The sequence below is a fragment of the Pinus tabuliformis genome, chromosome 7 (genome assembly GCF_031772625.1).
Source record: "Pinus tabuliformis cultivar Carrire ecotype Pingquan chromosome 7, CPIR1, whole genome shotgun sequence".
NCBI classification, from domain to species: Eukaryota; Viridiplantae; Streptophyta; class Pinopsida; order Pinales; family Pinaceae; genus Pinus; species Pinus tabuliformis.
The window spans coordinates 519562424-519585494 of record NC_142293.1 but is presented as its reverse complement, the minus strand read 5'-3'; positions in this window follow the sequence as shown (position 1 = coordinate 519585494).

The following is a 23071-nucleotide window of genomic DNA, read 5'->3' as shown; positions in this document are numbered from 1 at the left end:
AAAAATGAGGATAAATAACAAGATTTAAAACGTTTAAATATTTTTTTTTTAATCTTTTTTATCTATATGTAAAAATCTATCACTTTTCTTCTTCTTTTTTGCAATTATGGTTTACGGTTACTTAGTGATCGCTACAGCCACGGGTAATAATTTGGGCAGATCCACATAAAGGGATCTACTCGTCAGCTTATCTAGTCATGCATAATCTTAAGGGCATCAAGGAAATTTGACTCCGTGACCTCCCAATTAACAAGATACTTAGCAATGAGAGCTCAACCAATTAAACTATCCCTTAAAACTATAAAAATCTATCACTTATTTTATCATTCTTATCTTTTCTCAAATGTTTAATACAAAATATCAATTATTTAATCATTCCTATCCTTTTTAAAATCTTTTATATAAAATATTAAAATTTAATAATTAAAAAAAAAAACAAATCAAATCATAATATCATACGGCCAATGTTTAAACTTATAAGAAAGAAACGCTCTCATCATATATATCTTCCTTACTCACCCTTTATACTTCCATCTTTTTCATATGGTACTTTACATTACATGAGATGGGGAAAACTGATTCAAATTTTCTTTCAAAATGTGGGAAGCTTCCCAACACATTTGAAAAAAACATGGTGAATTTGAAAAAGGTTCCTCTCCTTCAAAGGAAGATTGTAAAGTAAAGATCCAAGAAGGTTAAAATATTCTAAAACTTCATAATGATATAAGTTAATTAATATATCATAATAAAATATTATAAATTAATAATTTTACGATTTCTTTTCAAAGACTCCACAAATTTTAAATTAACGAAAGTAACATGAATTCATTTTCTTATAATAAAATTGTAACTTTTAAAAGTTTTAATTAAGAAGAAAATATTAAAATTTATAAAAAATATGTAATGAAACTTCTCTTTACAATTAAAAATTAACTTTACTTATATTAATAACCTGGTTAATAGAAAGGAGAAACCATGTTTACAAGTTTTAATTAAGAAGAAAATATTAAAATTTATAAAAAATATGTAATGAAACTTCTCTTTACAATTAAAAATTAACTTTACTTATATTAATAACCTGGTTAATAGAAAGGAGAAACCATGTTTTATCATAATTTATAGAAAAGTCAAGGCAATTTATTTAATTTATTGATTTCATAATGGAATCTATTTAAACCATCTTTCTTATATCAGCCTTTTTTTTCTACCCATGTTGATGGCCTTAAGCTACTATTCATAAAGATACATTTCTCTAATAACTAACCTTTGTATCTTTTAGGCGGAGAGATAAAGATTTAGATTAATGAATTCATTATTAACTTTATTTTTTTTTCTAAAAAATCACTTATATAAAGTTATTAATAATCAAAAATCTTATTAAAAATGACATTAATGTCTTTTTTCTTTTTTCTTTGCTATAAATTATGGTTTTCTTTACCTCTAGAAATGGCCTAGCTTTGTCTATCGATATTTCATGATGGGAATCGTTGTGAATCTTTAAAAGAACAATTTCTCTAAGTTACATGGAACTTATTTTTCAAGTTTGTCTCTTGGAAGATTGGATTTAGCCAATGTTTTACGACTCCGACTCCGATTCCGACTCGGCCGAGGATCGACTCCGACTCCGACTCCGAAACGGTAATGACTCGGCCGGCTCGATTTCAATGACTCGGTCATTGTAAAAAATACATTAAATATTTATTTTTTTTATTAAAAAACATAATTTTAAATATTTTAAACATAATTTTAAAGATTTTCATTCATGTTTCCAAACACACAGCATTATAATATAGATGGAAGACAACATATGATCAAAGTAGGCTCATGAACCAATCCACTATATCAAAATGGTACCCAATGGCAATACATAGTCAACTGTCATACATGATTAAAGACTCAAAACAAAATACAAATAACCAAGGAGGCTAGAAATGGCCTCTACAACAAAAGTAAACTGTGATGGTGACCAGACTGCAATACCACTCTAGTACTACTGGCTAGTAGCTACTGCTAGAGGAGCCAAGATCATCTCGACCAATCTCTGGATCATCATCATCAGAGTCAGACAAGGGGCCCCATGGCTCCTCATCATAGAAATAGCTTAGAGTGAGGAAAGATTTGGCATGTTTCTTTGGTTGTTAACCTTTCACCTTTTGATCTTGATTCAGTTCTAAGCCTCGCCCTAGATGAAGAGTGCAGAGGTGGTGTCACTGGGGCAGCTGATGAAAAAATTGTGTTTTTCTCCTTGGATTATGATACGGTATGCAATTGCTGCACTATAATCCATGCTATTGATATGCAGTTTGATCTCTCAGATTGCCATGTTTTCTGTAATAACAATTTTTTTAATGCTTGTTCCATTGGTGGCATAGGAAAAGTGTCTTACGTTAATTATCAAAACAGGGGTAAAAATTAGGCTTTAGAGTTCTAAGAATTAATTGGAGATTTTCAATCATGTGAAGGACAAATCTAACTCTTTGAATAGCGAAGTCTCAGATTGTTAAACTCTTTTGTTTTGAGTAAGGCTTTTTGCATATTATTACACTTTTACTGAAACGTTACTTTAGAACACTGCATTGGGGAAGATCTTAGGGGTTATTGGGTCTTTAATATCTACAGGGCCTGTCATCTACTCCTGAAGGTTGAAACATAGTGACTTTAATAAAATAATTATGGTGTTAGTATGTTCACACTTAGTATTTCACTAAAGCAAGGTAACAATCAAGTGAAATTTTCTCTGATAAACTGCATTAAACATTTGAAAAATTACCAAAAAAATGAATTTTTTCTAACTTTTTACGCTGCCCAGCCGTCCCAAGTGTGACTCGGCCGAGTCATAATGGACCCGGCCGGGTTGACCGAGTCACATATGACTCGGCCGAGTCATTGGATGACTCGGCCGAGTCATGTGTGACTCGGTCAACCGAACCGGTTAGGTGGCCGGGTCACTCCTCAGGTTAATGACTCGGTTCGACTCGGCCGAGTCGGTTTCGAATCGGTCGGCTTGTAAAACAGTGGATTTAGCATAAATAACAGTGTTTTTAATGACAAAACCAAGAAGTATGAAAATATTAAAAAGTTGATTGTCATTAATAATATTATTATATCACATTGGGGGAGACAGGAGAGGGAGGGGTCCTATTAGGCCTTGACAAAAAAAAAAAAAAAAAATTCACTTAGGACCTCGATCTAGCAACAAACAACCATGCAATGTACCTAGCATTATGGAAAGGATTGTAGATAGCTAATGATCATAAAATTTCCAGACTTTTAGTCTTTGGAGACTCAATGCTAGTCATTCAACAACTGATTGAGGCTAAGAAGAAAATTGGTATTGAGTCCTCTCCCTTTCTCAAAGAAATCTCGCCTCCACCTCCCAGTTTGATTATTTGGAATTCTTCCATGTGCTCAAGCATTTGAATTTTGAGGCTGATGTGTTGGCAAAAAAAGGTATCACCCTGGGCCATGGAAAAATAGAGTTGGATCACAAGTTTGGCATTTCTCCAATCCCTTAGATGTGTAGGATCTACTAAGATGTATCAAGGCTAATTGGGGACTGGATCCCCTTATCATTCTCCACTCACCATGTAAGTTTGGAATCCTCAGGTGCAATAATACCTCAATTAAATGGAAAATCAAATATCATTTGTGTCCAAACCAGAAGTGGTCGGCTCTCTTCACCCTCCATAATTAGATGGGCCTCATTTTTCGATGGCCCCTCATTTTCCAGCCATGATACTGCATGGCACATCCCTAGTGTCTTAATGCAATCACCAAGTGGTAGATATCCTCATATGTTTTCCTCTGTTGATGTCTTGTCTCTTTATGTTGGTCTTGGTGGGATCTATTATGTATCTCCTCAACCGCGGTGATCAGTTTATTGCACAGGGATATGGAACTAACCCAATTGTCTTGGGATATCTCTTCGGCGTCGATTTTCTGTCCTGGTGAGGTTTTGGAGATGGCTCAGGCATTTGTGTTGCAACCCAGCTCGAGCATGGTCTCAGTTTCAATTATATATTGAACCTCTTGGCCTCTCAGATTAATCAATCATTTCATTCAGGCACTAATGTGGGAAGAATTGTCAATAGAGTGCTAAAGAGTTTGATGTTGGGTCCTTTCTCAAAGATGGAAAATAATCTTGCTTCTCCAAAGAACGTCAATGCAGGTATGGAGGTATGGTGCTTGACAAGATTTTGGATGCTTCTCAAGTGTTGGCTTCTATTAAAAAATTGGAAGAAATGGTTGAAAGACAAAGGTTCTCCTTTCATCTATTTTTGGAGGCAAAATTCCTTCGTCATCACTCAGATATGGAGAATCCTCTCAAAATCTTGCGGGAGGAGGTTCACTCCCTCTATGTTCACATGTCTGAGTTGGAAGTAACTAGTAATGTCAACAAATGGCAAGGGTTGGGAGGTCCTACTTCCAGAGATGTGGAAAGGAAGAGAAACTATCACTCCAGGGAGGTCGATGCAACTCGTTAAGGTCATTGTTGAGGTTCGTGGTCCAAGAAGTTGGGTGGTGCCTTACAAGATGTGGTTTGATGTAGCACAATTATTTGGTTCTCTATGATATTATGCAAGTTTTGTCATATCCTCGGGTCTTTTTGCACAGTTTATAGTGGTCATATTTTTAGATTAAGAAAGCTTTACAGTCCCAGTGCTAGTAAGCATTTTGTATGGTCTGACGAAGTTAGAAATTTTGTATCTAAAAACATATGTAAGGGTTCTAGTCCAAGTTCCATGTTTTATTAATACAAATACCCTTATATATATATATATATATATATATATATATATATATATATATATATATATATATATATATATATATATATATATATATATGATGAGGCACCTTTTGATATTGGTTGTTGATACCAGAGGTCCAATGTGGATAACCTTTTTTCTCTTTTTAATTTAATTATTTGATTCCCTTTCTTCATTTTGAATATATATATCACATTCAAAATGAAGAAAGGGAACCAAATAATTAAATTAAAAAGAGAAAAAAGGTTATCCACATTGGACCTCTGGTATCAACAACCAATATCAAAAGGTGCCTCATCATCTAATATTGAACCTGTTAAATTATTCAACCTCGTCCCTTTTAATTATATTGGTAATTGGGTTCAATCACCACAAAAAATGTATTTTTGTATTCTAGGATCATTGAAGAGGAACTTAGGCCTAAATGTGTTTAGTGAAGTAATTTTTCTATATGGGAAGAAATTTATGCAAAAACATGTACAGAATATTAGCACTTAATTTAATAGTTATGTGCCCCTAACGAGGGTGCCCAAGAGCAATCGTTCCCTCCTCTCGCCTTGACATGATGTGAACTCAAATAAAAGTGGGTTATGGCTCCCACTATACTTGGCACATTGCATGTACTCTCGTCACTTCATCAATCATGACACAAAGCTTACACAAGGTTAAATGTCATTTGAATATTGCAGGTGACATAGGGAGTACAAGATGACTCAGCAGGAGAATGTTATCAAATTGGCAAAGTTGGAGGAAAAAATTGGCAGTCTTGACCGCAAGATGACCATTCTAGCCAAAAGATCAACCAACATCTCCTTCTCCTCATATGAGGGTAGTGAGCAGCCAATGCGTATGCCTAGAGATTTTGCCCAATAGTTGTTATGACTCATTGGTTTTTTCGTTTGCAATGTTGAGGAATCTATAGGGCAATGATTATAGTGATTTCTCTCTACTTGATAGTTTCTTGTGATGTCTTTTTACTTATTAGCTTTGTTACTTTTTATTATATGTGTATCATCAAACAGCTACCAAAAACAGGAAGAACAAGAACACAGAATATAGGTTGCAAGCCAAGGCCAAAACATCTCCACTTGAGAGGAAAACCCGCAAATCTCTTCTCTTCCTTATAGATTCTTCAATTGATGAATTCCAAGACCTTAAGACTGACTTCAGAACCCTCCAAGACCAAGACCAACCTCTCTAGATGATGTGTTATCCTTGATCTAGTCAAACCCAATCAAATCTATTCCAGTAGCACTTCTTCGACCTCCAGCTACAAAATTTCAGCCTCCACTGCAGATCAGAAATTCCAGCCCCTTCTGCAATTGTTTTTGCCACACGTGTGAGCTTCGATCTGCTTCTTGAGCCTTCCTTTGACCTTTGCTTGCCTTACCCTCACTTCTGGATATTGAGGATTACCCTTGATCACCTTCGCTTGACCTACTTTCCTTATTTTCTCTAAGATCGAACTTGTATATAGAAACCCTAGTTCTTCTTAGCAAGTGTGAGAGAGAAATAGCCCAAACAAAGATCTTATTTGTCCTCTTCCTTCTTCTTCACTAGAATGAGAGATGAGTGAATGTGACTCAAAAAGGACGAGTTCCCCCCTATATATAGGCTCTTCAAGGTGGGTGTGGCTCTTCCTTTTCGGTCAACTTGGTCTTGGAGGGTATTTAAACACTTTTTAAGACAAAAATAATTTTCTTTACAAGTTACAATGTGCTCGATGGGGTCTTCAACTTATGACAATGACTCTTTTGACTTCTTGACCTAGGACAAACCACCTAGAAGCACTCAATGGGTGCTTGAGCTATAAAATAGAAGGCCTTGAGCATGAACCCATGCTCCAAAAATATTAATAATAATTTTCTTTCATTTTACACTTTACAAGAATCAAAAGTACATTCATCTTTATGAAGACCAAACCTAGTTACACATTTTTCAACACTCCCTCTTAACTAGGGGGGTATTCATATATGGTACATGCACATTCTCAATTTGAAGAGATCTCATAAGAAGAGTCAAATTGGTAACCCATTTGTTTTAGCATCATACCAACCAGCGTTGTCACATAGCAAGGCCTTGACTAACAACTTTATCTCTCCACAAGATCAAAGCAAAATTCTGGCGAGACCAATGATTTATAGACACCATCATCATTGTCTCTCAAGGTACATACTCCACCCGGGTGTTCACAAAGCATGACCTTATTTAGACTATTCTTATCTTGGATAGCCAGTCCTTAAAGAATATCGGTCCATAACTACTCTCATCTTTGATTCCCTACCACATCCTTAGAGAGTATCGGACGTCAGATGCTTACCCAATCCTCCATTTTGTCTTCCCAAGTGAAGACAAGAATGATGTGCCTATCTCTCCCTCCCAACTAGGGAGGATATATCAACCAAACCAAGCTTGTCTCTCAAATAAACAAGCTTCTTATTAGGAGGAGATTTTGTCAATCTGTTAGCTACATGCTCATTAGTGGAGATATATTGTAGTTGCAATACACCATCTTGTACTAGCTTCCAAATATAGTGATACTTGTTGTTGATATGCTTTGTCTTTCCATGAAATACTGGGTCTTCAAATAATCGTATACAATTGGTGTTATCACAATGTATCACTATAGGGTCCACAGGTCCTGCAAATAGGTCGGATAGCATCTTCCTTAACCATACCGCTTCTCTACTTACTTGACAGGCGGCAATATACTCAGCCTTAACACTACTCAAAGCAATTGTATCTTTATTTCTTCTCATCCATGAGACCATGGAGGATCCCAAACTAAAACATCCTCCTGTAGTGCTCCTTCCATCTTGATCACTACCTCCCCAGTCAGAATCTATATATCCAATTAGGTGGACATCATTCCTTTTATCATACTTCAAGCAGTAGTGGATGGTTCCTCGCAGATATCTCTAAATATGTTTTGCTTCTATCCAATGATCATGCTTTGGCTCCACTTGGAATTGACTCAGAACATTTACTGCAAAGCATATGTTTGGTCGAGTATTCACCAAGTACATCAGTGAGCCAATCAGTTGTCTATACTTGGAAGGATCTATTGGGCTCGATTTAGAACTCCTTAGCCTTTTCAAGTTTGTGATCATTAGAGTTGTCATTGGTTTGTAATCCATCATGTCAAACCTCTTCAACATCTTGATCACATACTTCCCTTGACCCAGATAAATCTCATCAGGTCCTTTCCAAACCCCTAGTCCCAAATAGTAATGCATCAACGCTAAATCCTTCATGTCAAATTCTGCTACTAATTGCTTCTTACCTTCTTCAATTCGATATTTTACACCTGTCAAGAGAATATCATCTACATACAGAAATATGATTATTAGTTCACCCTTTACAACATTAATATAAATTTTGGGATCAACAAAACTCTTCGTGAAGCCTAATCTCTGAAGGTATACATTAATCCTAGCATACCATGCCCTTGATGCTTGTTTGACGCTATATAATGCCTTCTTCAATCTGCAAACATATGCCTTTTTGTCTTTAACTTTAAATCTCAAGGGTTGCTCTATATAGACTTCCTCATCAATTGTGTCATTCACAAATGCAGTCTTGACATCCATTTGGTGGATGTTCCATCCCATCGATGTTGCTAAAGAGACCAATGAATGTATAGTTGTATACCTTGTTGTCAGAGCAAACGTCTCTTCATAATCGGTGCCTTCCAGTTGAGAGAAACCCCTAGTCACAAATCTTGCCTTATACTTGTCAATACTTCCATCTACTGCAAGTTTGATCATATAGATCCATTTGGAACTTACCACAGATTTGTCATCGGGCCTAGGCACGATCTCCCAAACTCCATTCTTCATTATAGATTGATATTCTTCATGCATGGAATCCTTCCATTCTTGATGATTGACAGCTTCTTCAAAAGTGGATGGCTCTGCTTCTATTAGTTTTGTCATGTAGGTTGCATACCCAAAATATCATTTGGGCTTCTTGCTTTCCCTGAATGTGCCCTAAGTTGCTCCATGACCTTCTGCATCAAGTAGTGTTGACTTCAACCAATTAGGTTTCTTTCTTGATTCGAGGATAACTACAGGTTAAATAGGTTCATTGGGACCCTCATCTTCATGGTGAGATTTGTCTTCTTCCCTATCAACTTCTTCAAATACTGGAAGTTCTTCATCATTAGAGTCCATGGAAAGTTCCTTTGATTTCTTGAATGGAATACTTTCATCAAATATGACATCTCGACTGACTTCTATACAGTGTCCTTCTTTTATGTAGATTCTATAGGCCTTAGAGGAGTTGTTGTAGCAAACAAATGTTCCTCTCATGCCTGATGGATCCAACTTCTTTCTTTTGTCATTCAGTATATGAATATATACAAGACAACCAAAGATTCGGAGATGATCTACAGTTGGTTTCTTTCCAGTGAATACTTCTTCGAAAGTTTTGTTATCCAGTGACCTGTGGGGACTTTGATTTTGAATATATACAGTTGTCTTCGTGGCTTCTTCCCATAGAAATTTTGGTAGATCTTGATCATGCAACATTGCTTTTACACTTTCTTCAATGGATCGATTATTTCGCTCTGCAACTCCATTTTTTTCTGGTTTATATGGGACTATCAACCCCCTCTTAATCCAAAAATCCTGACAAAAAGCTATAATTTCCTTAGATGTATACTCTCCTCCATTATCGGATCTTAGTATCTTGGTTTTCCTTTTTCTAAGGTTTTCCATTTCAACTTTGAATTCTTGAAATTTTGTAAATACTTCGTCCTTGGATTTCATCAAGTAAACCCAAGTCTTCCTTGAATGATCATCTATAAATGTGGCATAATATAGATGACCTCCAAGTGATTTAGGAGTCATAGGACCACAAACATTGGAATGAATAAGATCCAAGATTTCTTTTAACCATGAAGCGTTGCTTCCAAATGGTCTCTTGGTATTCTTACCCAATGCACATCCTTTGCATACTCCTTCGTGATCTTCTTTCAATTTGGGGATTCCTTCTACTATAGAACTTAGAGTTGAAAGGATTTTGAAATGAAGATGGCCAAATCTTTTATGCCAGAGTTCACATGGGTTGATTTCAATGTGAACTAAAGCTTGTGCAAGAGGAGATGTCAACCTGTAAATCCTTCCTTCATGAATACCAATTACTTTAGCATTATTTATGTTTTAGTTCTTACTCCATGCTACAACTCTTCCATCAATGAAAGCTATTATATCACCCTTACCTTCTAAACTTGAAATAGAAAGTAAGTTCTTATGCAAACCTGGAACAAATAGGATGTTGTTGAGATGGATGTTGCTTCCATTTTCCATCTCTATAGAGGTAGATCCAATTCCTCTTACAGGATAGCTCTTATTATCTCCATGTTCCGCTGAGTAAGAAGATTTTCCCTTTGATAATGTCTTCAGTTGTTTGTGATGACCAATCATGTGTCTAGATTCACCACTATCAATTACCCAAATGTTCTCATCTTGGAATGTGCCAGTGAGTATTGAGAGTCCTTCATCCTTTATCTTAGTTCCTTCCTTGATGCCTTTCTTGAGATGGATTGCTACCTTTGAAAACTTCTTGAATAGCTTCCTCAATGTAGTATAGATCTTCATAATGCCCTTGGCCAACTTTAACTCTGATACCATGTTGAGGAATCTATTGGGAAATGATTATAGTGATTTCTCTCTACTTGATAATTGCTTGTGATGTCTTTTTACTTATTAGCTTTGTTACTTATTATTATATGTGTGTATCATCAAACAACTACCAAAAAAACGAATAAGAACACAGAATATAGGTTGCAATCCAGGGCCAAAACCTCTCCACTTGAGAGGAAAACCCGTAAATCTCTTCTCTTCCTTATAGATTCTTCAATTGATGAATTCCAAAACCTTAAGACTGACTTCAAAACCATCTAAGACCAAGACCAACCTCTCTGGATGATGTGTTATCCTTAATCCACTCAAACCCAGTCAAATCTCTTCCAGTAGCAATTCTTCGACCTCCAACTACAGAATTTTAGCCTCCACTGTAGACTTGAAATCCCCCCACCCAGTTGTTGCTGCTACATGTGTGAGCTTTGATCTACCTCCTGAGCCTTCATTTAACCTCACTTTCCTTTCCCTCACTTCTAGAGCTTGAGGATTAACCTTAGTGACCTACGTGCCTTCTTTTCTTCAAGATCGAACTTGTAGATAGAAACCCTAGATCTGTTGCACAAACCCTTGTCCTTCTTAGCACGTGTGAGAGAGAACTAGCCCAAACAAAGATCTTCTTTGTCCTCTTCCTTCTTCTTTGCTAAAATGAGAGGTGAGTGAATGTGTCTCAAGGAGGATGAGTTCCCTCCTATATATAGGCTCTTCAAGGTGGACATGGCTCTTCCTTTTAGGCTGACTTGCCAGCTGCCAGGCCAACTTGGTCTTGGAGGGTATTTGGACACTTTTTAAGACAAAAATAATATTCTTTACAAGTTACAATGTGCCTGATTGGGTCTTCAACTTATGACAATGACTCTTTTGACTTCTTCACCTAAGACAAACCCTAGAAGCACTCAATGGGTGATTGACCTATAAAATTAAAGACCTTGAGCATGAAACCCATGCTCCAAAAATAATAATAATAATAATTTTATTTCATTTTACACTTTACAAGAATCAAAAGTACATTTCATCTTTATTTAGACCAAACCTAGTTACACATTTTTCAACATGCAGCACTAGTAGTATTTTTTGTCTTTTCATGTCGATGTTTGTCAAGGTCTCGTACAACTAGCATGTTTTTATAAGTTTATGTTTACAAGATGCTCTAGTTAGAGAAGGTCTTGGCAACCTCAAGGCTCTCAAATTACATTACTCATCTACTTTCCCTTCAGGCAAACCAAAAGCAAAAAAAAATTGTCTATGTAATATTCATTTGACATAATGCAAAGTGCCTAACTTTACAACAACAACAAAAAAAAATGTTATTACTATGTGGAAGCATTAGCAACCTACAAAGAACTACAATTTCCCAAAGAAACTAACTCTAACAGATTTATGGTTATCGACATTCTCAATCAATCATCTCCCTCCTTAAAAATATCAAACCACCCATTTAAATATCCAAGATTCTCAATTGGTATAAAAGGATCCTCGAAATTTTTAGGGCTTTAAATTCTGGCATGTGATCGAATATTTTAATATTTAATGGTGAGCAATAGCATCATAGCCTAGGAAAGGCGTCAACAAATTTTCCTCTGGTATGGTTGAGAATTAGTTAGTTTCTCTCAAATATTTCCTTGATCTTCTTGAGTGCCTAATCAAACTTCAAATTCTCTTAAGAAATTAAGGATACTTAATAAATAGGCTAATTGACTCTCTTCGCCTCTCAATAAATGCAATTTTTCCTTGAGAATCATGTTGACATAAGGTTCCTTAATAGATGTTCCTTTTTAGTTTGTGCAATATATATTTCTCATCTCTTTCCTCCTTACAATAATTCCCATTGATATATGGGAATTTCTCAACCTCTTCATAGACAATCCTTATATTCTCTTCATGAACTTACTCCTCTCTTATTGACACCTACTCAGGTCCCTCGATTATCCCTTGGTGCTCCCTTTCTTGTATGTTTTCCACCCTCCCCTTGAGATTCTCTCGTAATCCTTCCATTTCCCTCAATGAATTTTCCCTGTATGCATTCCCTCCCTCTCACTTATCCTCTCTTAATCATGTTATTCCCCTAAATAAATTTTCCTTGTATACATTCCCTCCCTCTCACTTATCCTCTCTTAATCATGTTGTTCCCCTAAATAAATTTCCCTGGTATACATTTCCTCTCTCCTACCTATGATTGTTTATATTTGTTTCCCCGCTATTTTTACTTCTACACAGGCCTTGTATTTAGGTGTGCAAAAGTCATCTGCATCTCCTTAGAACACTTGTTCTAGGTTGAGAAAGTTGTCATTGTAACTTAGCCTCAATTTAACTTTAAAAAAAAACACATATTAATATGTTGGCTTATTGAGCTAATAAAACATAGGAAAAGTAAAGTAATTTACTTTAGTAAGTTTTAATCTTAGCCATCGATCTCAAGTGAGGCGAGATCTAATCTCAACTGTCAATCAATTTGAGATTAGGCTTAGAATTAGGGTTAGGGTTTTGGCTCAATGCAAAGTTATCAAAGCAAGGCTAGGGAGAGGGAGAAGACACACAACGCCAACACAAGGTTGAGAGCAGTATCTAAGTGAGCATGTGTTGGGTCCGAGGAAGTGTAGAGAGGCTGATGATATAGATTTACAGGAGAGATTGAGTTTCGATCTAAGGCAGATATGTTGGGTCAGATCTAGAATTTTGTATTATATATTTTCTCAATTGGGCAATTATCTTAGGGCAAGAGCCCAAGTAGGTTCCGAGTCATTTTAATGATGAACTAATTTGTTGGGCAGAAATATGTTTTGTATCATTGTGATTCAGATTGATACTTGCTTCTATTGAATATTTGTGTTAGGGACCTAACTATGTGTTTACTCAGTAAAGTTTTTACTAGGGATGAAATGACATATGTTGGGTTGTGGAAAATCTAACACACTTTCCCTTTTCAACCCACATAAGAAAAAATATTATAAGTTTGCATAATAACAAACAATAATGAGACAACAAACACCTTACTAAACGGTTGGGAAAAGGATAAAACCCATATTGAAACTACACTCTTCCACTTTGAATTTGTAAAATACATGTTGGAAATCACTAAACAAATGGAAAATGAGATTCATTGGTAAATGAAAATAGACATATTAAAGAATGAAGCAACAATGAGAATGTTCATGCTCACTTCAAGAAAACCAATCAACAATTTGTGATTCTTTCGCAACAAGTAAATTGTATAGAATAAGGTTCACATTTATCTTCATACAATTGAGAGCATGATGAAAAAAAAAAAAAAACTAGTATCAAATGAATTAGAACGAGGAGCATGCATCCAACATAAATAAAAATCCAACCATGACTCAAAAAGTGATGATCGCAAATTCATCATCAACTTTGAAATGCTTCATATATGATTAATATTAACAATGATAATTTCTAAAATGTATAAAAAGAAATTTGTTTACATGGAAATTATGTATACACATATGCTGTTAATTATTCATCTATATTTTTCTATCTTTATATTTTAGATTTATAAAAACTTAATATATATATATATATTAAAAAGAAATGTTTTTTTAATATAATTAAATAATTTAAATATTAATTTTATTACTCCAAAATAATCTATAATCCAAATTAATTATATATATATATAAAATAAAATTACATACTCATCTTTTAAAAAATTATAATATTTATAACAAATATCATCTAAAATGATAATCTAGAAATTTTAAAAATTATTATTCTAGGCTTTAATTGACGTTGAAATGATTTAGAAAAGTTAAAATCATGTCAAATATGTTTCTTGAGTGCTTAATTATCAGGTTTAAATTTAACTTAATGTCTTTGGGCGGCCTTAAAAGAAATTAGCATGCTTTTTTACATCTGGTTTTTCTTAACATCCTATATAAATCTAAATACGTTGTTATTTTAATTCTTGAAATATAATTTATAATCAACAAATTCATGTTTTAAATTCGTGATTAAACCATCCATCAAAGTTAATTCTTTATGAAATCCAAATATGAATATCATGTGATTTTTCTCATAAGAGAATGTTTATTGTATTGGTTCACTATTCAAAAGTCATTTCACATGCATGAATTACTGAATATAATATTTTTTTCCCAATTAAAAAAAAAAAAAATACTTATAAGCTACTGCCCTCATCCTTTAAAAATATCAATAGGCAACCATACCAAAACAGCTATCTTAAAAATGTAGATAGGCTACCATAGCAAAATACCTGTCTTTCCATTTTTCAAATCAATCCATTATTCCCACATGTTAAAGGTCATTTTGGTTGGAAATCTTAGTGGTTACCTCCCAAGCCTGAAGCTAATTAAAATAAAGTTTAAGTTCATTAAAATAAAGTTTAAGATGGATCAGAACAAAACCCTCACACTCTCACTTTCTCTATTATATTGGTTTTTTTTAAGGGAAGTTAATCAAAATAAAGTTTAAAATGGATCACAACAGGAAACACCACATTTTTTATATACTATTTTATTTAGTGTTTTCTTGGTATAAAATAAGTTGATTAAGAAACACTACGATATTTCACCATATAAAGGTAGAGTATGTATGTTTTGTAGATTTAGCAGTCAAATTGCTACGCAGAAATGGACCTTTTATCCCACAAATAAGAAGGTCTCATACACAAATTTGACTGCTACAATAATAGTGGTTCCCTTCCAAAAAAAGTTATTTAAAATAATGCTTCAAATAAGTCACAACGAAAACACACACATTTACCTTTCCATAATAAGTCACAACAAAACCATAGGATATATCTACGCGGTATATATATATATATAGATTGTGTTGATATTTATTTTTAAATATTAGATCTCTGTATTATAATTAGTGAATGTATTTATGTATAAATATAAATATATTAATAAATTATTATTTATAAAAATAAAGATTATTATATGAATAAATGTAAGTAAAGTCATGAAGTACTATTTATAAGAATAAGAATTTATCTAATGTATATGATGGGGATGTGTGATAATTATAATAATGGGATCTTATTAAAGTTTTTATATCGGTATTTTTGTGATTTTCAAAATCAATTCTTTTAAGTTAGATGAATATCATATAAAAAATTTTAAGTGATAGTTATTTTTCAATTGTATTTATGAAGTTTCTTATTTAGATTAAATTTATGGTGTTTATTATTTTGAAGGAAGATTTTTATTATCTTTAACGTTTTTTAATGTTATTATTTATATACATAAAAATTATTTATATGACAAATAACTTTTGTCAATTTTATAAGTTCACTCAATGAAAAGGCTTAATTTAACCTTGTCTTATTGAAATGGCAAATCCTGCAATTATGGTATGATTTGTCATAATCAAAGTTTCTTATGAAATAAATGTGATGTAACTATTATGTAATGCAAAATGTAGTATGACATGCAACTAACTTACTCTCGATCAAGAATGGTAACTAAGGTTGATGATATGGCTAAAAGCAAAGAGGATATTCCACCATTGCCATCAAAAATGATCCCACACCTTAATCTTCCTCTCAGATTTGAAGAAACTTGTCAACTAGCAACACTTCCCTATAATAAGACCAACAATCCAAAATGAAATATGATCAAGCATATAAAGTTGGAGAGACTATTCTACCAATTAAAGATTATAGAAAAACAAAGATTTTGAGTAGCCAAGAATAGTCCAGAAATTGTCTAAAAACTCTCTGTTCTAAATCAAATGTGAGCATATGAAAGATAAGTGAGCAATAACAAAGTAGCAAGAGAATATTCTGCTTGATAAACGCTACAACCAACAAGCACCAAGAGTACTAGGAGAGGAGGGAAATCCCACGCCCAAACCTAAATCCACAAAATTACAACTTAGCTAGCAATAGTCTCTTTATTCACATGATAAAATAGCTTACATTGTAAATAAAAACACCAATAACCTTTTATACAAGATAGGATGACTCTTGTCCCAAGGGGGGGAACTCAATTGGTGATTGAAATAATGTGAAATCTGTGAAAACTGAGAGATCCAAGGTTCAAAACCCCTTGGTTATGACCCGGTTTATGAAGAGGAGGACAAGTCGTAGAACCCCAAAGGTTTACTAGTAGCTACGTGTCAGGCAGGTTGTTGGGTTCCTCTAAGATACAAACAAACAAGAAGAAAAAGAAGATAGGATGACTCTTGACCTTCAAAATGACTCTTCACCTCCCATGTGTCCCTTAATCTCCCAAGTGACGCTTGATCTCTCAAGTGACTCTTCACCTTCTCTCTCTCCTCTCTTAAATTTTTGTTATGACTCAAAAACAAAATTAGCTAATTATCAAATTGTGCATACTTGATGTATAATATTTTAGTTGGGAGAATATTTCATCCAACATCCTCACATGTGCACTTGACAAATTCTCCACCCTTGTCTTAAGACAAGCCAACTTAAGTTCCACATTAGTCCTTTTGTTAGCTAACTCATCAAATGCATGTTTCAGTATTTCAACCTACTTGGCTAGGAACATGTTGTGGTATACAACAACCCCCCCATTTCAATTTTTAAACTCTTAGTCTTAAAATACTAAATAAGAAATGGGTCCCCTTTTGAATATAAATAAAAGCAATAAACTTTTGAATAAAATAAAATTTCCATAGAAGTCATATCAAAATTTGCTTTTAGAATAGTTAGAACCACTCATCGCAAACTGCATTTCTTTAAGAACCCGTGAAGAGCTTGTGATGCAATCATAGTCATAATAAAACCCTCATTGCAAAGTTTTATCAAGGTAAGCCTTTTATACGCATGATGTAATAAAACTATCGCATCTCGCACAACGTTAATCCCACAGGATGACTTAAAGCGGCATTGAAACTTTGCGATGTGATAAGGCTATTGCCAAATCGCATATTGTTGATTCATAGTGAAGCGTCCATAAAACTCCATTGAAATCTCGCGATGCGATAAGGCTATCAGAAATCGCATATTGTTGATTCATAAAGAAACATCCAATATACTGCATTGAAGAATCGTGATGCGATTTAATTATCGTATGGCGCGCTCTCGATAAAAATAAAGTGATAAATATTATAAATACATGCGGTAAAGGGATAAATCGATAAACAAAGAAATAACGTGATTTGCCAAGATTAAAACCCGTTGTCTCCCTATGCCAGCTCAGCACTCATCACAATCGCAACTATGCAAACAAATCTTTTGAGTATGGCACTTGTAACTCCCGATTTGCGATACGCGATTATTATACAAATATTAAAATAACGCAATCGCTAATCGCAGAGTCACGACACTTATACTACAAAACACCATTACAAGACTTGCGATGTGACATATGGTTTCAACATTAAAGTTTCATGTTGGAAGTTACAGCAAAACATTAAGGAGCAGTTATGGGTACATCCTTTGATGATTTTATCCGACATAGCTAAGTACAACATAACATCTCATGCATCTAATGCGCTTAACTGCGTTTGGTCTGTAATTTGTATTATCTTTGTTCAAGTTTTTCAACTATTACGCTCCTCTTTCTCATTTTTTAGAACTAACTGAGTATTGCACATCAAGCAAGATGTCTAAGAAATCTCGGAAAGCAAAGGCCCCTGTTGTAGTGGAAGAATCACCAGCGAAATTGGTGGTAATTGCAAGATACTACCTGTCTAGGACTTGGTAAAATCTCGTGGGAAGGCATCTATACTTTACTCGAAGCAGAAGATCTAATGGAGATAGAAGAAGAAGCAACAACGGATGGAACCGATAAAACAGAGAGCACGCTCAATGACTTGGCCAGCTCCTTCCTCCATAAAATAGCAGCCCGAGCCAAAGTTTTACCATATAATGATCTAGTGAGATGGGTGATCGAAAGTATTAATATAACAGATAGAGCCTTCTTCACAGCCAATGGGAAGATGTTCGGGACATTCAAGCCTGAAGATGTTAAGAAGATGTACCATTTTTCGGATCCCCAACGGCACTACAACAAGGCATTTCTGGAAGCTTTCGCTAAGGAGAATGACCTAGAGTCAGACCCTATCAAACAGTGGAGACATTTTCCAAACAAGCATAAGCACGAATCCTTTGGTATGTACTCTGTGGACTCCTTGGCATCTCCGTATTGTTATGGTGCTGCAATGGTATGTAGGCTCTTTGGAAGCCCAGATTCTGCTAGGTTTTCTATAGAAATGGTCCCATTAATAGAAGCAACAGTCAACTCTTTTATTATGGATTGGGCAACTATTCTATCTGATAAAATGGCCAGTCAAATATTAGATTATAGAAGAAACAGATTTGTCACCACCAGAGTCGTGCCCCCATTTTATATGAGCGCCTACATAATGGACACTATCTGTTTCAATTCTGACTTTCCTATTCTGGGTTGGAAATGGACTATTCAAGACCCAACCCCTATCCATATTTATCACAAGTATCTATGGAAGTCGGACTACAAAAATCACATATACAGAATTTGCCATGGTTTTGTTTTACCTGTTCATCAAGCCATTTTTAACAAGCCTACTCCTCGAGTCTCTGACGAAGCCAACATTGACTTAACTTCAATTGGCAGTTGGTTTGGGGAGGAGAATTTCACCTATATTAGAGTTTTTGGGAGTATAATAGACCCTCATGTCCTTCCACTCTATATCCCAGACAAGCTATTAGCTAGGGAAATAGCATACCAGATGGTGGAGAAGGGAATGACTAGAAACCTCAGAGACTCTAAAAAACAAGTGTGGCCTCCATTTCCCCTCCACTATGGCACTTACACATTGCATGACTTTAAGCATGCTGATAAAGAGGCAGAGAAAACTAAGGACCTGAGTCTAGCAATAATTCCTAAGAGACAGTATGATCCAAACAAGGTCGCTTACAATTTCACTAGTCAGGTGAAAATTGCTAAATTTATACATGAGGAGGATGAGTTTGATGATTTATTTGCTTCTACAAAGTTATTTTCACAAGTAACTCATCTAGCAAGATTCAAACTAGGAGCCGCAAAGATGGATGAATTCATGGAATACAGGACAAGGAGGTTACAGACATTGCCTCTAGATTTATTAAATACTACCCCTACTATTCAGCAAGAAGAACACAGCGGGGAGCAGACTATTGAAGAGATTTCCGGGAAAGGGGAAACAGTTGAAAAGACCGGTGAACCCCTTGGCACAGATGTTCATATTGACCCCATCTTGATAAAAGAATGGGAACAATTTGATCAGCAGATAAAAAACCAGAGCGACCCCCAAAACAGTATTGCATCAGCATCGCCCGCAACTCAACAACCCATCGTTACTGAGAGCACGATTGAAAAGACACCCAGTACAATCATAGCTCAGAAAGAAGTTGAAATAATCCCTGAAAATCCTTCAGGTGAAATTACATTAAATATTGAGGAGATACCACCTTTGGATGTCTTTTACAGTCCTAAGCACAGGGTTGTAGTCAGGAAACAGAGAAAAAAGAGGAAAATTGACCAGACATCATCCATAGCTCCTCAATCAGAATTTATGAATGTTATATGGAAGGATTCAGAGATCAATCCTTCTGAGGATTTGACTAAGCTATCCCAATATGCAGGGGCTTACATAGCTGCCACAATTGATAAGGCCACTGAGGTGAATCTATTAATCAAAGAAAAAGATCAAAGGATTGCTCAGCTTGAAGAGCAAACAACAACAGAAAAAGAGAAGATTAATCGGCTTGAGGAACAGTTGGTCGAAGAAAAATAGGGGAACGAGCAGCTCAAAGTTCAATTAAACCTGGAGAAACAAAAGATTGACCAGCATGCCATCCAAAAGCAACAACAGTTGTCCCAGTAGCTCGAACAGCTTCAATTGACACATCAACAAGGAATGAAGGAAAAAAAGGAGGAAATGTCACAGCTTCAACTATATACAAAACAGTTCAGAGATTATCCTAAGGTCGAGGAATTCAAGAAGGAAGCTCTAGAAGCAAATAAGGCCTTATCGCAATAGCTCAATCTCCTCTGCCATAAAATATTGCTTATCGACCCACTATGCATCATCACTGCATCGCTGATTGATCAGGTAGTTAATACCAGATTAGAATTTGAGGACACAGATGACAAGGTCTCAAATTTCCTCAAATGGCAAAGCACAACAGAAGGCAGAGCTGCTAACCTACCAAAAATTCAAGAGTCACATAAAGAAGTATTGTTTTCGGAATGGGAAACACAGTTAATAAAGGCAGAAAGGGCTACTTCCAGGGCCAGAGCTATAATGAACAATGTGATAGAGCTGGTAAATGATAATTTATATGGAGTTAATTTGATTTCTAACTGTTCCCCTGGAAAGCTCCCGAAAGCGAAAATTTTAGAAAATCAATGGAAGCAAGATTTGGCCACCAAAGAAGAACAACTCAACAGAGTAAAAAGCCTTACTTGGGATGCGTATTGGTCCTTTTTGGTCAAGCCGCACAGTCAACAAATGACCATCAAATGCCTTACCGACGTTGTTGATCGCATGGTGCCCGAACTTTCAGATGCCACGTACACGGGACAACTACACTCAAGGATGAGTCATCCTCCGGAAATTCAAAACATGCTCTCAATTTGTCAATTGTGGATACAGGAACAGAAATAGATACAATGAATCCTTTTCAAAGGCAATCACGCTACTATTTTTGCAATGCAAATCCCGGATTTGCATATTTACAGTTCTAACAATTCTAAGTGATTTATGTTGATAGTTTGTTTTAGTTCTATTATATAAAGCCTTTCAATGTATCGCAGAAAGGGTCCTTAATTTATCAAAAAACTAGACTTGAGAAGTTGCACTTCTGCGCTTCTAAATTTATTTTTTTATAAGCAGTGGATCAAGGTTTCAGATTTTTGTGAAAGAACTTTTTCAAGACCTGCACTTTTGTATCTCCTAGAAGGTTCTGGAATAAAAAGGTGGAACTGGAATGCTATTTACAGATCAAGACTCAAATGCATGTGGTATTTTTATCATTGTTATTTTTGTCTTGATTTAATTGGCATTTCATTTAATTTTGCTATTGTTGATGTATTCATACACTTCAAATAATTCTATATTGAGTCATTTCTGAACAATTTAGAATTGTTACAATTAGATATATATATCAGCGATAAATATTACGATGTCATGCGATATGTTTTCATAATTACTTTGTTTAATTTCTTAAACAAAGTAATCATTATTTAAATACACCTTTCTATAGATAAGTAAATCATCTATATGATTGTTTGTCTATTAGGAATTATCAAGAATCGCATTGTTATTAGATTACTCGGGTTATGTAGGAATATTTGTATATTTTAAAGTCATAGATTAAACCACTTACCATCTCCGATATACATTAAAACATTCATTCATCAAACCACACATTATTGGGAAATTGGTCCCATAACCCCCAGTCGGAGCCACCATCCCAAACGGAAAAGGAGTTGTACTAAGGTCCGGACTGGGTGGTTATCCCCTAATGTTGACGCTACGATTTTAGAGGCATCAACAGAACAATATGCAACTTTCCAGTACCAATTCATTAACATTGAGATTTGATTAGCATTGAGCTTCATTGGCTCTATGCATAAAATAACCCTTTATTTCAAGTGTTAAGGCGAAGAGGTTCTTCATCAAAACAATTTAATGTATATGCTAGTAAGCCTCCTGCAACTTGGATTCTTGTCAAAATATTTACATTTCATTCAGAAGGATAAGTGCTTTATTTTGTGCAATTTGTGCACTATGATATTCAAAATCCATAATCCATGTGTGCATGCATTTCAAAAACTTTCGATGAACCTAGTGCATGAATATAGCTTTAGAGATCGAAGCAATTTGTGCACTATGATCTTCATCTTCAAAATCCATATGTGCATGACTTTTAGGAAATTAAGATGAACTTAGCACATGAATATAGTTTGAGATCAAAGTATATTGATCCTACCATTAAGCACATTGTACTAATTAAGATTGTCACCACCTAATGTCAACTAGTTTCTTGCTAAGATGGTGGTTTAAATATCACCATTAGATTTTTGCAAGGAGCATATGCTAATGAGTTTGGTAAAATATTCAATCACTAAGGGCACAGGACCATCATGTAGCCCTATGGCCTTTCTTATAGTCATTTTCTTTCCCATCATTTGATCTTTTTGTTTCTTGAATTATTCTTAGAGCTTAACATTCTTTTTGCTCATGGCAAGGAGGTAAATATGCATTTTCTTCCAACTTTCATTAGACATCTATGCTACAGCGACCCATGATGCTCATATTACTATAGGATGCATATTTTCCACATTTGAGATATAATCTTTAGTTTCTTGGACTTTGATTTTATGCTTCTTATTTCGCTTCATCTTTATCGACACCCTTTGAATCCTTTAAGCATGAAGTCTATCTCAAAGGTGTTGACTAGGCATTCATCTTCTACACCCAACTTGGGAATCATTAGTTCTTCTACAAACCAATGCACCAACTCCCCCGCATTGTTCATTGCCTCTATTATGACATCCTCATTGTGCCCTTTACTAACACCACCCAGTGTTGTGCTCAACCCATCACATAACTGAAGTTAGTCATTGTGGCTTATGATTGAACTATTTTCCTTTGAACTCTCCTTAAGAATTAAGCATTCAAATTCTTCAAGGATCTAGATGACAAATGGCTCAATTAGCCTCACATCACCAATTCTTGGCACCT